The sequence below is a fragment of the Talpa occidentalis genome, unplaced genomic scaffold (genome assembly GCF_014898055.3).
Source record: "Talpa occidentalis isolate TD23 unplaced genomic scaffold, MPIMG_talOcc4v2.1 talOcc4.6, whole genome shotgun sequence".
Taxonomy (NCBI): domain Eukaryota; kingdom Metazoa; phylum Chordata; class Mammalia; order Eulipotyphla; family Talpidae; genus Talpa; species Talpa occidentalis.
Genome location: NW_023604972.1, coordinates 30,425,583 through 30,446,509, shown reverse-complemented (window position 1 = coordinate 30,446,509; position 20,927 = coordinate 30,425,583). Strand labels below are relative to the sequence as shown.

Genomic DNA, 20,927 nt, shown 5'->3' with positions numbered 1-20,927 from the left:
TCACACTGTGAGGCCCAAGTGTTTTCTCAACTGTCCAGTGACACAAGGCCTGTGTGACAAAGGATTGGACAGAGAAAAAGAATTAAGGTTTGAGAAAGTAGATGTTCATCATGTCCTTGATGCAGGTATATGCAAGCCACTGTGTAAGAAGCTCTGATTGCCCTTGACCCTGAACTTGCCAGAGGCCATGGGTTGTAATAAAATTGTGAAAATTGGATTTCCAGGTCAGGGAATTTGTTTTTTTTTTTTTTTTTTTTTGTTTTTTCTTTTTTTTAAAGTATCAGGCTTTTCTTTCTTTTTTTTTTTTTTAAAGATTTATTTTTATTTATTTATACAAGCACTGGGTACAGTCAGAAGTGCGGGAGGGTGAGAGAATTCACCAGAGCCAGAGAGGGGAGCAGAGCAGGCAGAAGGACCGAAGTACACTGCTGAGGGGAGCAGCGGGCGGCAGGAGAGGTCTGCACGCCATGTGGGACCCTCCTCCGGTGGCCGGGGAGCAGCCGGGGATTGAACCGGTGCTGCAGAGCTGCAGGCAGCTTCGCAACCCAGCGCTCAACCGCTGCGCCACCGGGGAGGCCCGGGAATTTGTTTACAGTCTTATTTTCAAATAAAAGTAACTTCTGAGAGGGAGGGACTTTGTTATATTCTCTGTGGAGTCCTTGATGCTTAGTCTCTAACACAGCAAGTGCTTTGTAAGCATTTGCTGAATGAAGAACTCGAGGAGATGACAGTCATCAGCACAATTTACTGAATGTTCTCTGCTTAAGACTCTTATAAAAATTTTATTTGTTCATTTGCTTTTAATTGTTCAGTGAAGTTAAATAATTCACCCATTAGTGGTTACTTTTTAGTTAGTAGAAGAACCTGGATTCATTCTCTAAAAACACACATTTATTGAGTGCTACACACTATTCCAGGTATTTGGGATATTTTAGTGGACAAAGCAGATTTCACAAAATTTGGATGTAAATTTATAGAAATTAGATGTAAAGGCTAGGGGGGATATAATTGGCAGCATAGTAAATAAGTGAATTATATAATGTTAGACGAAGTTTAGTACTATGTTAAAAGGGGAAGGAAGAGAAGCAGGCAGGCAGGCAGGCAGGGAGTGAGGAAAGGAAGGAGGGAAGTCCAAGGAGGGGGTTAAGAGTGTGGTTGTTCGACAGTCATTATAGTTAATTTTGTGCCTACTCGGGTAAGCTATAATACCCAGTAATTTCATCAAACACTAGTTTAGGTATTACCATGAAGGTATTTCATAGATATGGTTAATGCTTAAAAACAGTTGACTTTTTCTAAAGAAAGTTACCTTTGATAATGTGGGTAGGCCTCAGCCAATTAGTCAAAGACCTTAAGAGGCAAAACTGAGGTTCCCAGAGAAAAAGAAATTGTGCCTCAATTCCTTAACTCCTGCCTGATCTGCTGTGTGCTTGCTAGCCCCACAAATGTTAGATTCCAGACAGGGCAGAAATGTGAAGTCTAGACTCCCACCTTGCTGGCCAGCCTTATGAATTTTGGGTGTGCCAGTCCGCAGATTCCTTAATACATCTCTGAAGAACTCTGACTGATTCAGGTTTTAGTCTTAAAAGAGGTGCAGCTGTAATAAATAAATACCTCAATGGAAGTATTGGAATTGGGTAATGGTAGAAGCTAGAAAATTTGAAGATATATGATAGGAATAGCCTCAAACGCCCTGAAGAGATAGTTGGTAGAGCTATAGATGTTAAAGAACATTTTGGTGAAGACTCAGAAAGAAGTGAGGAAAACTGGAGAAAGTCTGTGGTCTTCGAGAACACATGGAATGTCACGAACAGAATGTTGCTATAACATGAGTGTTAAAGCGCTCCTGGTGAGGCCTCAGATGAAAATGAGGAGCATGCCATTGGATATTGGAGGAGGAGTATTCCTTGTTATAAAGTGATAGAGTACTTGGCTCAGTGGTGTCTGCTGCTGGGTGGAAAGTAGAACTTGTAAGTGATGAACTTAGCTAGTTAGTTGAGGAGAGTTCTAAGCAAAGTATGGAAGGTTCAGCTTGACTTCTTGCAGCTTTTATTAAGTTGTGAGAGGGAAGAGAAAAGTTGAGGAATGAACTGTTAAGCAAAATGGAACAGGACAGTGTCACATCCCTCTACCAAAGATGCAATACCTGTACCCCTATGTTTATTGCAGCACTATTTACACTAGGTAAAACCTGGAAACAACCCAAATGCCCAAAAATAGATGACTAAATCAAGAAGATGTGGCATATATACATAATGAAATACTATTCAGCAATCAAAAAAGATAAACTCATGCCATTCACAGCAACGTGGATGGAGCTAGAAGGAATTATGCTCAGTGAAATAAGCCAGAAGGAAAAAGAAAAATATCAGATGGTTTCACTTATAGGAGGACTATAGGGGAACCAAATAAGACATCAGGGGAAAAATAATAATAATAATAATACAAAACACAACACAACAAAAACAAACAGACAATTATAAACCAGAGACATCCTGCAGGGGAGGAGGAGGGAGAGGGATCAGAGGGAGGGAGGGAGGAGCACACATTGGTGAAAGAAATTCTATGGGGACTACACCTGAGGGGGGGTGGTTGGAAAAAAAAGCAAACGTTTAAAAATGAACAAGGGTCCCACAAAAAAAATAAAAATAAAAATGAACAATGATGCAAAAAAATATATAAAAAACAAGTAAAAAAATGTACTGCAAAAACAAAACAAAACAAACAAAAAAGATGCCATCAGCCTAGGAGCCTCCCCCACACGTGTGATGAAGAATGGGACCTGCTGGGAGACTCAGTGGTCACTGGTAGGGCCCAAGCAGATCCTGTCTACATGGGCCTGATGCTTCTTTAACGCCAGTGTCTGCCTTCCTCCACCCACTCTCTTCGAATCTGACCCCTCTCCTTTTAGTGGGACAACCCAAGATATCCCAAGTCATGAGGAAATCTGTGATACCAAGGGTTTGATCATCCTTGAAAAAAACCAAAGTTCCCCTTCAGGAATTTGCGTCTTTATATAATACCCTATATAATCCTGGGGAGCCAATCCTGAGTCTTGTTCTCAGGGGGATGGTTTCCTTTTCATGTGTTACGTGATAGTCGTGACAACTCATTAGGTCAGGGAGGTGGTTTCAGCGTGTTCCCGGCACCAGTGTGCAAGGTGCAGTAAGTGAGTCTCACTTCCTGAGTGCTCAGCAGGCCAGATGTCCAGCCCACAGCTGGGGAATGTGCGCTCCAGGAAGAGGAGGTGGTTTGAGTCACTGCCTCTCGTCATCAGTAACACACCAGCAGCAGGCTCGGTGATGTTGAAGGTACCTGTGGGTCCCTCAGATTTCTTAGTTAGAATTCCAGAGGTCCTGAGGAACTTTGGGGTGCATAATGTTGCAATGTAAAATAGGATTTTTGGAAAGTCCAGGCTGTGCATTCTGTATAAATGATGCCTCGTCCCTGTGATTAATAATTCATGAACAATGTGGCTAGAGGAGGTAGAGTGAGGTAGTGGTTAAGGATTATGAGGGCCTTAATTTTCTATGTAAACTTAATGGCCCCAGGGGTGCTCAAATGTTTGCTCAAACATTACTTGGGTGTGTTTGTGTGGATGTTTTTTGGCAAGATGTTAAATGGGTAGATGGAATAAAGCAGATTGCCCTCTATAACGTGGTTAGGCCTCATTCCAATAGTTGAAGTTCTGAATAGAATGGAAAGATTGACCCTCCCACCAGTAGGAGAAAATCCTTCCTGGATTTTTGAACTAAGACATCAGTTTTTTTTCTACCTTTGAACTCATATTGACACATGGGCTCTTTCTGGATCTTCAACCTATCAGATTTTATTTATTTACTTATCTGTTTATTTATTTATGCATACAAGAACTGGGTTACAGGCCAGAGGTGTGGGGGGTGAGAGGACTCACCAGAGACAGAGTGGGGAGCCGAACGGGTGGGTTTACTGAAACACAATGCTGAGGGGAGCAGCGGACAAGACAGGAGGGGTCTGGCGCGCCATGTGGGTATCTCTTTAGCCAGGGAGCGAACTTAGGCTGTTGCAGTGATAGCGCTGAGAATTAACCCCCTATGCCATCAGGGAGCCATCAGCCTGCCAGATTTTAGATGGGAACTATCTTAGCTCTCCTGGTCCCCAGGCCTTCCTGTGCAGACAGGGTCTTGTATGTCAGTTCACCCTGTACATCTTGAGAATCTACCAACTTCCATAATTGCATGTGCCAATTCCTTATAATAAATCTCTTTATTCACATACACACACAAACACAAATACACACACACACACACCCCCTATTGGTCCTGTTTCTCTTGAGAATGCTTACTAATGTAAGCAAGTTTACTTTGTGGTTAAACTTGAATTCAAATTCAGCTATGCCACTTAACTGAGAAGCCTTGGGCCAGGGGCTAACCTCTCTAAGCTTCAGTTTCTTTAAAATGAAGACACAGACAGAATCTTAATGACACGGATGTGAGGAGAGCAAAACCTTACTCTTGTAAAACCTTACTCTTGGCCTAAATTGAGTTTTCAATAAATATTGAAAATTTCATTAGGGTTAATGAGGGATATTAGGAAAAGCTTTGGAGATCGAAGTTTCAATACTGGCTCTTTCATTAACCAGTTATGTCATCTTGGCTCTATCATTTGTTGGGTCTCTGTTTTGTCATGTGTAAAATTGTAAAATAGCAATAAGCCAGAACAGGACACTGATGGACATCAGTGTCCATTAGGGAACAGTTGCTGGTCAATGATGCAAAATATGGAAAAAGAGTATGCATTCAGTTTTATAGCAATGTGACAGAGCATTTTTATAGTTTTGAATCTAATAATAAAAAGTCTCAGTTTATATGTCTCTGTCTTTTAAATTTTTCATTATTTTAGTAATTTATTTTTCTTATATTTTCAAAAATATCAGCCTATAACAGATTGGGGTGGGAGAGACCAACAACTCATCCTTTAGCCCAGATTGTTTGAGAACTCTCTTAGATCTGTGCTTTTCTGATTTCAATGTGAAAGGACTCACTTGGGAATCCTCTTAACTATGCACATTCTTTTTTTAAATTTTTTTTTAAAGGTTAGCAAAAGGTTTATTTACAAGGGAAAGGGAAATGAGGAAATGTACAACTCAGGGAGGAAAGAGGGAGATGAATTCTTAAAAGTGTCCTACCTGTTCCACCGACCTGGAATCCCAAATGACCCGCTGAGACCAAACCTGCCTGGCCAAGAGCACGAGCCAGGTGCCCGAGACCCCACTAACATGGCTGGTTTTTATTTACAAACAGAGAAAATGGCTGCTTAACTCTGCCCTTAGGTCCTCACAACTTCCCTTTGGGGATCCTGGGATTTGTAGTTCCTAGTGTCTTGATGGAGTGGGGGTGGCATCCACAAAGCCTGTATGGAATTAGCACAGGACATCCTTTCCCTCTAACAATTCCCCCATTTCACTTTTTGCCACCATTTCCATGGTGTTAAAGATCAAATGTATGGATGCTGGGGTACAGTCTCAGGTGAAAATTTTTCTCAGGGTTCCCATTGGAAAGCAAACCAGACTCTCCAGGTAATTGTCCATTGTGGAAAGCATGCAAAAGTCCTCCATTCCTGGGAAATAGTTTATCAGTCCAAGGAAAAAAAAAAAAAAAAAAAAAAAAAAAAGAAAACAAAAAGAAAAAAAAAATCTGGAGGCATTAACCAAAACAAAACAGCAAAAATATCAAATCACTTAACTGTCCACATTCTGACCCAGCAGGTCAGGGGGCAGGGCAGCAATTCTGCTTCTGACCAGTGCCTGGGAAATGCTGATGTTGCTGGTCCATAGGTCTCTCTGAGTGGCAAGGCCAAGATCACTTCTTTTGCCATAGACTGATTCATTAATATGCTACTTATCTTTTTGTACAAAATGAAATATCAGGGAGCATGAGAAAACTAAGGTTACTTCCATGGTCTTCTAAACCTGTCATTTCTTTGGGACTTTTACAAACTTTGTTCAATTTTTGAAAGCACTTTAATATGGTAATCAGCGATGGTCACCATTGTGTCTCCCATTTTTATCTAGAAACTTCAAGGCTAGATAACTCCACTCAGATCACTCAGTCTTCTGCATTGGGATTATAGGTGTACCTTTTCATGTAGTTTGATTTAGGTCAATGATTTTTGAGAGAGAGAAGTTATCCTGATCAGATGAGCCTTCACTCTAGTCAGGACATTTGTCCTCTGAAGACAGGATCTCTTGAGCCATCAGTGGGACCCTTAGCATAGCTAGCACACTTGACCTGGAAGAGAAGATGAAGGTCCCACCAGTAAGTGTAGACAAAAGGTAACCAGTGGAACATTTGAAAGATATATATGTGGAGGTAGGAGTCAAGAGGGTTGTCATTCTTTTTTGCAAGTTGAAATTCTCAAAAAGAACTTGACCCGCATTTCATGATGTGAAGGCAAGGAGGTGGGGGTGTACTGCTGGAGCTTGAGTGGCAGCACAGAAGTGCTTGGCAGCAGCTATATCCACAATACCTGGCTACTGCCAGGACCTGAGCAGGCTGGGTGAGGTTATGGGAGAGAATTAGTGGGAGCATTTATTAAAGAAACATAACCTAGACTATCCTGACTGATAAACCAAATATACTAGTGTCCCCCTGGTTGTTGTACTCAGAATACTCATTTTTCTTTTCATTGTACTTGTTGACCTTGTCCTATCTGATACTTGGTCTGTTCTTCCTTCATGATATTTCCCTCTGTGGCTTCTCTTGGTGGGTGCTCCTCCTGTTCTGTGTTTGTTACTTCTTGGGTTTTTTTTGGGGTGCCTTACCTCCTTCAATGTTGATATTCCCCAGAGTTCTGGTCTCAGATCATCTAATCTAACACAAATTCCCTGGGCGACTCTATCCATGCTTCTGGTTTCACCAGTAAGTGGGTGACTCCCGTAGGAATTGGAATGAGAAGTGGAGCACCTTTTGTAATTGTAGTTTTGATTCCAGAGAAAAAGAGGACATTCAGGTCATGTCTAAGGGAAAATGTGAGTGAACTTAAAGGATTTAAATGCAGTCTCAGGACAAAGAAGCCTAAGTATAAAGGTATTGAGCTGTGGAATCCAGCGGGGATAGAGAATCAAGAAAGGATGAGTATGAGAGAGCCTGCCCGTGACATATCTCCTTAGTGTGCTGGAGGCTTTGCTCTTGAAATCCTAGACATCTTCTTGGATGGTAGTAATGCCACGACATGGGAAATGTGGAGAAGGAAGTACTTGAACAGTATAATGAATTGTTTTGGAAAAAAATCTATTTTGTATGGAGAAGCTGATTCTGTGTGGCCGGACCAAGTCATGATCTGCAGGTGGGAGCAACATAGGTGTCCCTGTAGTGAGAGGTTGACATCGATCCACTTGCTTATGTTTTTCAGGTAATGGGCTGATGGTACATAAGTGAACACAAACATGGAAGGCTGTGATTCCCACCTTACACTGAGAATGCTCTAAATTGGTTTCATTTCTCTTCCTAACCCCAACCATTCTTTCTCCTGTATTCTGGCTCTCAAGGGGTATTTGGGAATGCTGGGAGAGATTGTTACTCTGGATGTCACAACGACTAGGACATGTTACTGGAATTTGCTGGATTAGGGCCAAAAATTCCAAACTTCTTTTAAATTAAAGAGTTTAATTTAATTTTTTTTATTTTTATTTTTTTTTTCAGATATACTATCCCTTTATTTACAACCCTTAGTCTAGGATTATATTCAGAATGTCAAAGACATTTGCATTGTACTTAGCCTTACATATAATCTAGTCCACATTATTTGTTTCCTATAAATTCCCTTCTTTTTTTAATAATAAATTTTATTTTTATATTCCCCATTCAATTGCAACCCCCCCATTTTGACCCCAATCCCTCCCCTCCCGCCACCCCCCCCCCCAAAGTGTCTCTGGTTCATAGATTTTTGTTGATTTTGATTTTCACTTTCTTATAGTTATTCATTTTCCTGGTCCCTTATTTAAGTTTTCTAGATTCCTGCTATGAGTGAGACCATCCGGTATTTTTCTTTTTCTTTCTGGCTTATTTCTCTGAGCATGATCCCTTCCAGCGCCATCCATGTTGCTGCAAATTGCATGTGTTTATCTTTTTTGAATGCTGAGTAATATTCCATGGTATATATTGTACCACATCTTCTTGATCCAGTCATCTATTTTTGGGCAATGGAAGGGGCAGAGTAACACAGAGTCAACTTTTGGCATTTTTTTTTCCAGTCCATCACCCTGATATGCTTCCCAAATCAATGCACTGACAAGAGGGACCCTAGGACAGACTGAGGGGCTCCAGACATTATTGAGTACACAAATGTTCCCACATAAAGAACTGTCCTGTCCAAAATACCACTAGCACCTCTGTTAACAAGCACTATGAATGTTATCCTTGCGAACCCAGTTGTCCAAGAGAAAAACCTGGAAGTCATCCAAGATCCTTTCCTCTCTCTTCAACTTCCCCCAGTTGGTTAAGCTGTCACTGAGTCTATTCATTGTATCTTCCAAATATTTCTTCAATCAATGTTCTTCTCTTCATTCCCACTGCTCTGTATTCATCTCCAAGTCTTCCTTTTGTCTCTAACTGGGGCTGCAAGCTCCTGCTGGCAGAAACCCTGCCTGCCAGGTGCGTTCCATGCACACAGATGATGCCAAAAAATATTTGTTGAACGAATGTGTTTTGACTCCTTCTACTGCTTTCTCTTCCTTAGAGTAAACATTCTAAAATGCATGGTTGATTGGCCTACTTTTGTTTTTATTTATTTTTGTTTTTTAATTATTCATTCATTCATTCATTCATTCATTTATACAAGCACCGGGCACAGTCAGAAGTGCGGGAGGGTGAGAGAATTCACCAGAGCCAGAGGGGAGAGCAGAGCAGGCAGAATGATGAAGTACACTGCTGAGGGGAGCAGCGGGCAGCAGGAGAGGTCTGCATGCCATGTGGGACCCTCGCCCGGTGGCCGGGGATCGAACAGGTGCTGCAGAGGCTGTGGGCAGCTTCGCACCCCAGCGCTCAACCACTGCGCCATTGGGGAGGCCCCTACTTCTGTTTTTAAATCCTTCAAATGCTCCCACTATCTTCAGGGTAAAAATTGAACACCGCATGAAGAAACACAGGCCCCGCGCCTCACCTTCCAGCAACACCTCCTAGCAGTCTTCCATAAGGAACTTGCTCAGCCTTTTCAAAATGTCATTGATCCCTCTGACCTTTTCTTGACCTTATATATTCTGTTCACTGTACCAGAAGTATCCATCCTCCCCTTCTCTGTGTGGCTAATTCATAATTCCAGATCTAGCCAAAGTGTGATATCCTCTGGGCTGTCCTTCCCATCAACAACTGAACTTGGACCTGTGTTATTCCTTCTAAGCATTTCTACCACACACCCACCTCGCGCTGTGCAGCTATTGCTGTTTTCCATGCTTCTCCTCCTCTCTAGCCTATGAAATTCTTGAAGCTTGCAGGCAAGTGAGGGGCATTTCACTTATTCGTCTTCCAGGCCTTGCCAGTTCTATGACCCATCATTACTCAATCAGAGCCTCTTGCACATATGAAGAAACTAGCCCAGGCCATATCATTAATTTGTAGTAAAACTTACCTCCATCAGAGCCCACTGTTTCTCACAGAACTTAGAAAGAAGGGCATCAGTTCCTAAATTGACGCATTGATTCTGGAATAAAGGAATACTGGTGCAACTGGAAAATAGTGAGTAATGTTCATTCTTTGAAAAATATCTGTGAGCATTTACTATGTCCAGAAACACAGATCATGAAGGTTTTAATAGAAGGTCGAACAGGCCTAAGGGATGGATTTTGTGTGGCTGTGGCTGATGAAGGCACATCACCAGGGCAGTCTCTCATGGGCAGTACCCACTCAGGGGGTAGGCGGCCCGGCTTCAGGAATTTAATAAGTTGCAGAGGTTAGAGTGATGTTGGCCACCACCAGAAATAGACCCGGAGGCTCCTGCATACCTGGCTCACCATGCTCCTGTCACCCTGTGGAGAAGGAGACGAGTCACCGAAGGAAAAGTGCCTAGAAGGCCTCGCCAAGTTTCCTCCCACTTTGGTTACCAGCCAGGAAAAGGAGGCTGAGTTCCAGGAGGAAATCTTATCATCGAACTTGGTGTTTATCAACAGCACCACCTGGCACATCTTTAGCCCTTGGTTTCTGTTAAAAGTGGGAAAGGGAACTAAATAAACAGCAGCTTGTCATTTCAAACACCTGGAGGGGAGGGGAGGGGAGGGGAAGTCAGCTTGCTTGGGCCCAGAGGTCATTGAAAATCCCAGACCTGGAGTCTTGATAGCATCTAAGTTGTGGAAACTGCATCCTTCAGTTCATGGGCCCTCAGGGACTTCTTCAAGGACGAGCAGGCAGGAAGCAGGAGCACAGAGCCGAGATGCGAGAATGCTCTGATCTGCAAACACTGTGCGGCCTTCCTGCCCTCTGCTCTGGATTGCCACCAGTGACCTTAGCGCCTTAGAAAACCATCTCAGGATTTTGACAGGTGCTGGGAAATAGCAGGATGGTGACAAACTGGTATGAGCATGAAGTCCTGCCCCGCTGATGAACTGGACTTAGGAAAACGGTGAATGGCTTTGCGGGCAGCGGCCACTGTTGGCCAACAGAATCTTGTGGAAAGAAGCAATTCAAGAGTTAATGAGAGTCAGCCAGCTTGGCAAAGTGTCATATCCCTATTTTAACGTTCATTTTGATTTCCTCACTCAAGTTTTACTAGGACAATGGGACACACAATAAAATGAATTTCAGTGGGGTTTAAACTTCATCAGTTACTAAATATGTTGGCTTTGGAAAGATCGTGTTTATATGGTCTTGCTTTCTTTTTTTTTTAATAGGCTTTCTTTTTTTTTTTTAAAGATTTATTTATTTTTTCATACAAGCACTGGGTACAGTCAGAAACGCGGGAGGGTGAGAGAATTCACCAGAGCCAGAGCAGGGAGCAGAACAGGCAGAAGGACCGAAGCACACTGCTGAGGGAGTAGCGGGCGGCAGGAGAGGTCTGCGCGCCATGTGGGACCCTTGCAGGCAGCCGGGGATCGAACCGGCGCTGCAGAAGCTGCGGGCAGCTTCGCAGTCCAGTGCTCAACCGCTGCGCCACCAGGGAGGTCCTGGTGTTGCTTTCTAAAAGTTTAATGATCTCGGATTAGTTTGGTTGCTCAAATCTGGACATATAAAATGGTATTTCTATTTTTTGTGCAAGACAAACAGGCAAAATAGCTTTCTTTCCTAAAATTTTAAAGACATCAACATCAAAACATTTTAAATAAACTTTAGTCTTATCATATGTTCTGCAGGTTCTGGAGACTGAAACTCACATCGATGCCTGGGGTAGACTTAGCCTGTCCTTTGGACAAGCATGCCTATAGGTTTCTCTCTGTATTCCTCTGACAATGGGCAAACTTCTCTTAGACTCAAAACTAAGTCCTAATCTAATCACTGGAAGGCCTTTTTCTAGGGTCTATGAAAAGAAAACACTTAGTAGAAAGTAACTTTAGTAGAAAGTTACAAGAAGGAGAATAGCTACCAGTTAGATGGGCCTTGAGCGGCATCTCTAAAAGGAAAAAAACAAGGACCTAGCACCATTTGATGATGGAGTTTTATTCTTGGAGTCTCAGTAGTAAGCAAGTAGATTCTTAAGCAGAAATCAATTAAAAAGACAAAGCTTGGAACAGACTTTGTGGAAGGCCAAGAGATTCAGATTCTGCCAGTCCAGGAAGGAAGGAATTCCAAAAATAAAGGGCATCCATAGAAAACATTTGTTTCCAACTCCTGGGAGCTCTTCATTAGGAAATGAACAGGAATGTGCTGTGCCGTGTGTGTGTGTGTGTGTGTGTGTGTGTGTGTGTGTGTGTGTGTGTGTAAGGGAGAGACTGTTCTATTAACCAAGAGTGAAATCCCCTAGAATCCAGGAGACTGGTTACCGACACCTCCAAAGTCCATATCCCTTGAATGCTGCTACGTACACTAAAGGATGTTATTTGCACTGAACTTAGTTTTGCAATCTTCTCTCCCATCCCTTTTCTTTCATTGAGGTAACTTTGGTTTACAACACTGTATATGATTTAGGGGACTAGGTTCACACCTACTCAGTTGCAAACAACACCCACCACGAAGGCACCCATAGTCTTGACCATAGACCACTGGCCCCACCCCGCTTTGCTCCTTGCCCCTGCTTTCAAACTCTGCTTTTCCCTCTAGCAGACTCAGTTCTAGTCATTTTTCTAGGGTTTGTTTTGGTTTAGTTTTTTTTTTTTTAAGATGTATTTATTTTTATTTATAAAAGCACTGGGTACAGTCAGAAGCACGGGAGGGTGAGAGAATTCACCAGAGCCAGAGTAGGGAACAAAACAGGCAGACGAATGAAGTACACTGCTGAGGGGAGCAGCGGGCGCAGCAGGAGAGGTTTGTGTGCCATGTGGGACCCTCGCTGGCGGCCGAGGATAGAACCGGCGCTGCAGAGGCTGCAGGCAGCTTTGCAGCCCAGCACTCAACCGCTGTGCCACCAGGGGAGGCCCTGTGTTGGTTTAGTTTTTTCTGTTCCTTTGTTTTGTTTCTCTACATGCCAGATGCGAGTAAAATCGTCCAGTATTAGTCTTTTTCTTTCTGATTTATTTTACTTAGTGTTATCCCTTCCAGATCTATTCTTGTAGCAAGTGGCAAGATTTCATCTCTTTTCATAGCTAAGTAGTATTTCAGTGTATATACCCACACATCATCTTTATCCACTCATCTGGTATTGGACACTTAGGCTATTTCTAGAATTTGGCTATTGCTAGCAGTGCCACAATGAAATCTTGCGCATATATCCCTTTAAATTAGTGTTTTCACATTCTTTGCTGGATCACATGGTAGACCTATTTTTAATATTTTGAAGAACTTCATTTTGTTTTCCACAGGAGGTGGACCAGTCCATATTCCCACCCACAGTGTCCCAGATCCCTTTTTCTCCATTCTCTTGCTGACATTTGTTGTTTCTGGGTTTTTCTGATGGGCCATTGTTATGGAAGTGAGATTTTGATTTGCATATCCCTGATGAGCATCGATGATGAGCATTTTTCACATGCCTGTGTTTTTTTGGATGTTATTGTTGAGTTCTTTGAGTTCTTAGGCATTAGCCTTTTGTTTGATGTTATCTGGGCAAGTATTTTCTCTCATTCAGTAGGATGTCTTGTCATAGTAATGGCATTTTCTCTCACCGTGCAGAAGTTTTTTAGTTTGATGTAGTCTCATTGGTGTAGTTTCACTTTTGTTTCCCTTATCTTTAGGAGGCAAATGCCCCAAGACATCACAGAAGCCCAAATTGCAGAGTGTTCAGCTTATGTTTTCTTCTATGTATTTTATGGCTTTGGGTCTTACACCCAAGCTTTAAACCATTGTGAGTTAATTTTTGTGCATGTTCTAATGGTCTAGATTCATTTTTCTGCATATGACTTTCCAGTTTTCCCAGCACCATTTGTTAAACCGACTTTCTTTTCTCTGTTTTATAACCCTGTCTCCTTTGTCATAGATTAACTGTTTAGGTGTGGATTTATTTCTGGGCTCTCAATTCTATTCGGGTGATCTATGTCCATTTTTGTTCCAATACCATGCTTTTTTGATTGCTATAACCTTGTAGGATAGTTTGAAGTATGAAAATGTGATACCTCCATTCCTCTTCTTTTTTGTCAGTATGCTTTAGCTATTCAGCATCTTTTTTTCATGGCTCCATATAAATTTCAGTATTATTTGCTCTATTTCTTGGAAGGATTCCCTTGAAACTTTGATAGGGACTGGATAGAATCTATATATTTCTTTGGGTAAGAGAGCCATTTTAACAATGTTAATTTTTCTAATCCATGAGCATGTCTGTCTTCTATTGCTTTTTGCAATACTTACAGTTTTTGTTGACTTCCCCCCACTTTTTATTTAAAATTGAACTTTGTTTCATTCTTGGGTCCTGACTCTGTGTATCTCATAGACAGATGATAAATTCTGGTGGGTAGGCAATTAAATCCAATTAATAGGGAAACGCCAATTTTTAGGTTAAGAGCTATGAAATATCATCTATTTCTTGGCACAATGATTCGATGAGTAGGCTTGATGATGTGGTTTGAAGAATGCCCAACAGTGAGCGTGACTAATTTCTGGTATTGTGTGTGCATTAACCTTGGTGTTAGAGAGGGAGACAGGCAGGCTCTGGTGCCTGGGCTTGTCCTGAAAGCAACTAATTGTAGCACCCAGCGATGAACCTTATGATACTTGTATGAAATTGTTTATTCAGAAACCACATAATGCAGCAACAGCAGTGATGGTGGTAAAAGCTTTTATTTCAGAGCCAGGAGTGGGAGAATCATGTTTGAGACAAAATATAGCAGCAGTGGAGCTAGTAGTCTCTCTTATACTGCCTACTGGATGCAGGTGTGTCCTTTGGAGCCTTCCTTGAGAGTTTAAATCTCATGTGTACCAGTTGTGTGGTTGTAGCAAGTGACTTAGCCTTTTTGTCTTAATTTTTATGAACTGTAAAAATGAGAGAAAATGCAGCGTGTGCCTTATAGGACTAAGGATTTCCGAGATAACAAAGTAAGTGGGTAGCATCGCACCCAGAGTGAAAGTGGTCTGCAGTTAGCCACACCCTTACCACAAACACCTTTTCTGCATCACACCTTCATCATCACACTGCTCATAATATAATTGTTTTGCCACTTTCTAGTTGTGTGAGCTCAGGCAAGTTACTTATGCCTTTCTGTGCCTGTGCTTTTCTGTGTAAAGTGTTACAACATTGTTGTGAGTGTTACATGAGTTAATATTTGGAAAGCACTTAAAGCAACATAGTAAACGCTGTATGACTGTATATTGAATAAACATGATTAACAAGACTGTGCCTGGAATAGTCTTGATAAGAGTTTAAGACATGTTAACTATGATTATAACATGGTTACTTCTTTTTTTTTTTTTTTAATCTTAAATTTTATTTTTATATTCCCCCATACAATTGCAAATGCCCCATTCTGACCCCAATCCTTCCCCTCCCGCCCCCCACCCCCAAAAAGTGTCTCTGGTTCATAGTTTTTTGTTGATTTTGATTTTCACTTTCTTATAGTTATTCATTTTCCTGGTCCCTTATTTAAGTTTTCTAGATCCCTGCTATGAGTGAGACCATCCGGTAGTTTTCTTTTTCTTTCTGGCTTATTTCGCTGAGCATGATCCCTTCCAGCGCCATCCATGTTGCTGCAAATTGCATGTGTTTATCTTTTTTGAATGCTGAGTAATATTCCAATAACATGGTTACTTCTAAGGTGAATTTGGTTCTGTTCTGAGATCTCGAAAATGAGAAGTTGTGAAATCAGTCAGGGAGTAATGGTAAGAGCAAGTGTCTGTGTGTGTATGCTGGAGAGGGGTGAGGAGAATGCTAAATGAAACATTCTCTTTGAATCTTTGAAGATTATCCATTACTATGCATATTAATCCCCTTCTCAGTGTGGTGGAAGAAGAAAATGTAGGCCCAAGGCAATATTAATTAATATTATTTACAGCCATGTCTTTATCATGATTAAACAATTAATTTTTCTAGCATCATTGAAAAGATTTGGGCTTCACAATGTAGAGTTATTGGACCTTTGAATATGATGGTGGCATTTCTGTAATGTTTCATCTGCTTTGAGCCTTATAATGTTTCCCTTTTTATTTAGTTTTAATGGACTTCCTGCTGCTGATCAGGAAGCATTTAATGTGAAGTTGCCTTGGACAAAATTGAGTCACTGAAGCATGTCTTTTGAAATACAAGGTTATTTTTTTAAAAGTGATGAAGAAACCATGGGCTGATACCAAAGGGAGCATAACAGTTGAGTTGGCCTCTGTTTTCTTTGACTTCACCCCAAGATCTGGAAGGCTGTGAGTCGGGGAGATGTAGCATAGAAGGAGAGGGAGGGGTGGGGGTTAGGATTCATCTCTCTCTGTAGGTAGCCTAAGTCTTTCAGTCCTGGTTTCCATTATTGGGCTTGGCCCATCCACCTTATCCTGCCCTCCAAGCATCCAGATTAATTGCCCCGCCCCTGATGTGGCTAAGCATGTCTGTATCGAGGGCTTCTGTGATACAGCACAGCTCTAGGAGGCTTCTGAAGCCTTGACTGGGCTTTGCAGAGCAGTATGCTGTCATCTACTAGCAGGGACTTTCACAGGCTGGGGTGACCGTGTCAGAGGTAAGGTTAGCACATTTTATTTTGACACCTGTCCCAATGTTTCTGTTTAACTATTAGACTGGATCACAGGGAAGTTCTGAAGTTTGGAGTATGTTTCTTAAATGCTCTAAGCCTCAACCTGCATCTTTAAAGTGGAGAAACTAGTAACAACAACAGCGACAGTAATGACTAACATAGACCAAAACTTTATATATATGAAGTCATTTAATCCTTAAAACAATTACAAGGTAGGGCTATTGATATCCCTTTCTGCAAACGAAACTGAGGCTTAGAATCACAGTCCCAGCTAGGAAGTGACACAGCTCTCCTCTTTGATGGTATGGCCTCAATCCCACGTGCACTTGGAAGCATGGGTACATGTCACCCTTTTGTTTTTACTTCCGGCTTACGAGAGCTCCTGGAAAGCACAAGAATCTGTAAAGGGAACAAACAGGAAATAGGTTAGTGCATTCTGCTAGTCTTCAGCTGTCATCATCTGTTGAGTTCTAGTATCACTTTGTAAAAGGATATTAACACTTAGTTGAAGTACACAGACAAATCTCTTCAAACCATACTTCCTGTCTACATACGCCCAGAGACTACATAACTCCCACTAGGTTAGCAAAACACTTGCATGTCAGTCCTCACAATTGTGTAATAAATAAATACCTTGGTTTTTATGGGGAACCTCTGTTTTCTTAGAGACTTTATGTTTTATTAGAAGATGATACAGGCAGCACGAGGACTCTCTCTAACCTCTTCTATGCTTGGTTTCAGCTTAGTGGTTCGTCTCAAAGACTAGTTGCTGGACACAGTGACTGAAAGTTCCAATATCACTGTTTCAAGAAAAACCAGAAACTACATGGTTTTTGTTTTTGTTTTCATTTTTTATTGAGTTTCATTCAACAAACACTGACCAAATGAATGTCTGACCAGGGAGGTTCCATTGCAGCTTCTACAGCAACAACCAGCCCTCACTGCCACCACTGGATGTGCCCATTGTTTGGGCTGTCTTTCCCAGCACTTCAATTTTCATAGTGACTGTCTTGGTCAGGATTGTGGTGGCCTCTTTCTAACACCGGTTTGGGCCAAAACTGGCCTTTCTTGCTTGGTACTGAGTATGGATGGAGGAAGTGCCACTCGGTCTTGTTGATGACACAGAAATCAATGTTACTTTCAGATGCCAGGTCACTGGAGATGCCAGCTGCAGTGGCTTCACTCGCCAGCTTGTTGACTTCCATTTCCTCCTTATCTGACCTAAACTTATCTCAAACACAAGGAGTCAGGCCCCATGGTGACATAAAGCAACTTCTCCCTGGATCCATGAGGTTTGATGCTGTGGAAGTGAGGTTGTTTAGCATTTACTCCCCCTAAAGCTAGGGCTACACCAATGTAACCTTGAAACCTGAAAAGCATCTGCTTCTGCATCTGATTGGCTGTCATCTCTCTGGGAGGATGGCCAGGGGAGAAGGAATGGAGCTCCAAGTTGGAAGAAATAAGCTGAGTTATCATGTGTGTATCTGCAGCTGTTTCAGCAGCATAGCAATAAATATTAGGAGATATGAAGTGTATTTCTTAACAGATTTTTCAGCAACAACCATCCTTTCAGTTGCCCTTGTATCTGTTCCAAGAACTATGCCATCCTTATAGACCACCCTGCCGGGGTCATCCCAGCTTTCCAGGCTCTTGGAAGCTTGTAACCTTTCTTTGTATCATCAGCTTCCAAGATGGCATTTCTGTGACAATTATCAAAATAGAAATCCAACCTCTGGCTCATACACAGCCACTATCTTCCCACACACAAACATTTTTTAAGTCTTGGATGTCATGCTACACCACTCATGGAGCATTTTATTTATTAAGTTGGCCACAAAATCCCACCTAGTCTCAAAAGATAGGGACATAGACTTCACCTCTTTTTTAAAAAAATATATATTTTATTTATTCATGCATACAAGAGCTGGGGTGCAGGCCAGAGGTGTGGGAGGTGAGAGGATTCAGCAGAGACAGAGTGGGGAGCAGAACAGGTAGACTGACTGAAATACACTACAGAGGGGAGTAGTGGGCAAGACAGGCGAGGTCTGATGTGCCATGTGGGTCACCTCACTGGCTGGGGATCGAACTCCTGCTGCAGTGGCTGCCAATAGCTTCATAGTGCTGAGACTTAACCCCTTGTGCCACCAGGGAGGCCCTGGACTTCACCTTTTAAGGGCAAAATTATCAAAGAATTTGCAGGCAGACTCTAAAACCACCATATGGGTCTTTAGCACCTTCTCCCCTGAACCTAACTTTGCTGCAAGCTGTATCTTACCCATTGCCTGTATGACTTCTTTGAAGAACTATTTATTTAATTAAGTCATGAGACTTAATGCCATGAGTCTCCCATTGTTTCATTGACCCAACTTCCCACCCCTCCCCATTCTCCCTTTAATGTTTTCCCAGCAGCCACTCCCACTCTCAGTCATGTGCTTTAGTGAAGTTCACTCTATTACTGGCTTCAGGAGCAGACATATGGCCATTGATGTTCAACTGGAGTGTCACATTTCCCAGGACAGTGACTGGATCAGGAATGTGCACAAGCACAGTTAATACTGTAAGTTTCTTGTAACAGAGAAGATGTTTTCTCTTCTTTTTTTTTTTTAAGATTTATTTATTTATGCACACAAGAACTAGGGTACCGACCAGAGGTGTGTGTGGGGGTGTATGAGAGGATTCACCAGAGACAGTGTGGGGAGCAGAACAGGCAGATCTACTGAAATACACTGCTAAAGGGAAGCAGCAGGCAAGAAAGGAGAGGTCTGCTGCACCATGTGGGTAGCTCCATGGCGGGGGATCGAACTCATGCTACAGTGGTTGTGGATAGCGTCATAGGTTGTGTCTTAACCCCTTGCACCACCAGGGAAGTCCTGTTTTCTCTTCTTGAAGGACTTACACTGTGAAGATCTTGAAATTCCAGGGGAGGCATCATGAGAGTGGGGGAAAAGTTACAAGGAAATGAACTAAGAACTAGAAAAAGTCACATCCTTTGAAATTTTGCATCGAACTAGATATCAAGCCACCAATATACTTGGACTTTTAAATTATGTATGCCAAGAAATCTTTTTTGTGTTTGCTAGTATGAATTAGTTTTCTGTCATTTGGAGTTCTAAATTATAAAATAGAATAAGCAAGTGACTAAATTTGAAGATATATTTGAGCTTTTAAATCAGGCTTAATTTTGTATTTTTAAATATGAAGTAATTTTCCCCTTTTGTCTATACTATTTATTCAAGAAATAGAGCTCCCTTATTTTAAAGAAACTGCTCTTCACTCTATCCCCTTTCCCTTGCATATCCCTCTGTTCTAATGTGAGATACAGAGCTGATGTTCAAGCTCAGTAAACTCCGTACATTAAATATGTATCTTCTTTGGATATCAATTATATCTCAAGAAGGCTATTATAAAGAAAAAGTGACTAACCTTGGCCTTCCGGCCACAGTGGTCAGCAACATGTGAACTATGGCAGCAACAATCCAGCCATCAAGTTCTTTCCCAGGATATTCTCATCCCACAGCTGAGTGGGGGAGGCTTTTACTCTCAGGTGGTGAATTAGGGAAGGTGGAACCCACAGTTTGTGTTTGTCATGATGTCAGTTTCGTAGGGAGAGTGGCCAAAACAGAAAATTTAGGTAAGAAAGCATATGGAAAATGCTCAGAATGCTATAGTTTGGAAACATGAGTCAATGAATCCTTTTTGCCTCAGCTAATTCAAGTTTGTGTGTGTGTGTGTGTGTGTGTGTGTGTGTGTGTGTGTGTAATTTTAATACACTGAGTCTTGTAAGGTTTTCCTGCAGGGTAGAGGTCAGGGTTCATTCAATTTTGTATCTCAAAATCTAGCATAGACCCTGGCATGGAGTAGACACTACAAACATTTATTTATTGCTTTAAAGAAAAATGTAAGTTGACTGATTTAATTTATTGAGAACTATGCTAGTGAGTCTAAAATGAAGAGAGAAAGTCCAGCGCTACTTATATGTGTTGGGAGAACAAGAGCTCAATGGTTTATACAATTAAATGTGTGTGTGTGGAGGGGGTGGGGTAAAGGTGGGGGTAGTGGGAAAATCAGTGAAAAAAGTAAAACAAATGCAGAAAAGAATAAATGTGCTGCCAACTTGGTGAAGTGAGCTATAAGAAGTTAGAAAATGTGTTTTCCTTTCCTCTTTGCCATAGTTTCCAAACTAAAACTACCTTTAATAAAATAATATAATTATGATTTTATTCATTACAGATGAAAGCTAAAGAGTTTAACTTCCCTCCTTGAGTCTTATTGAAGTTCAACAACCCAGTTCAGACTTTGGAAAGCAAGGGAGAGGAGAAAGTAAGAGTGGAGAACTGGAGTGGAATTACTTATTCCCACACAAGAACAAAACTTTCATTATGCTCCCCTTTAAGCACTCAGTATAATAAAGGCTAGCACAATAATAGTGGCAGGAAAATGCAGTAACCTTTTTACCCAATAGGTCTGGTTGGTTCTGTATCATGTGTATTGCTAAATCAAATGGTTGCACCAACAATAAGTGCATGAAGAGTCCATTGGTTGTGAAAGCCAGCTGTAATTTACTCCTGGAGTTGGATGGAACCTCAAAGGTTATCTAGTTCATCTGCTACCTTATCATCTCTACACCGCCCTTAAGTTAATTTCCAGCTCCTTCTTGAACCTACTTATGAAGAGAGACCAGGTCTCCAGCAGCTCATTCCATTTCTGG

General features: G+C 41.7%; 1 pseudogene; it reads right to left on the bottom strand.

Moving 5' to 3' along the window:
* Positions 1-17,138: 17,138 nt before the first annotated feature.
* Positions 17,139-17,991, bottom strand: LOC119260294 (proteasome subunit beta type-7-like; annotated as a pseudogene).
* Positions 17,992-20,927: the final 2,936 nt, after the last annotated feature.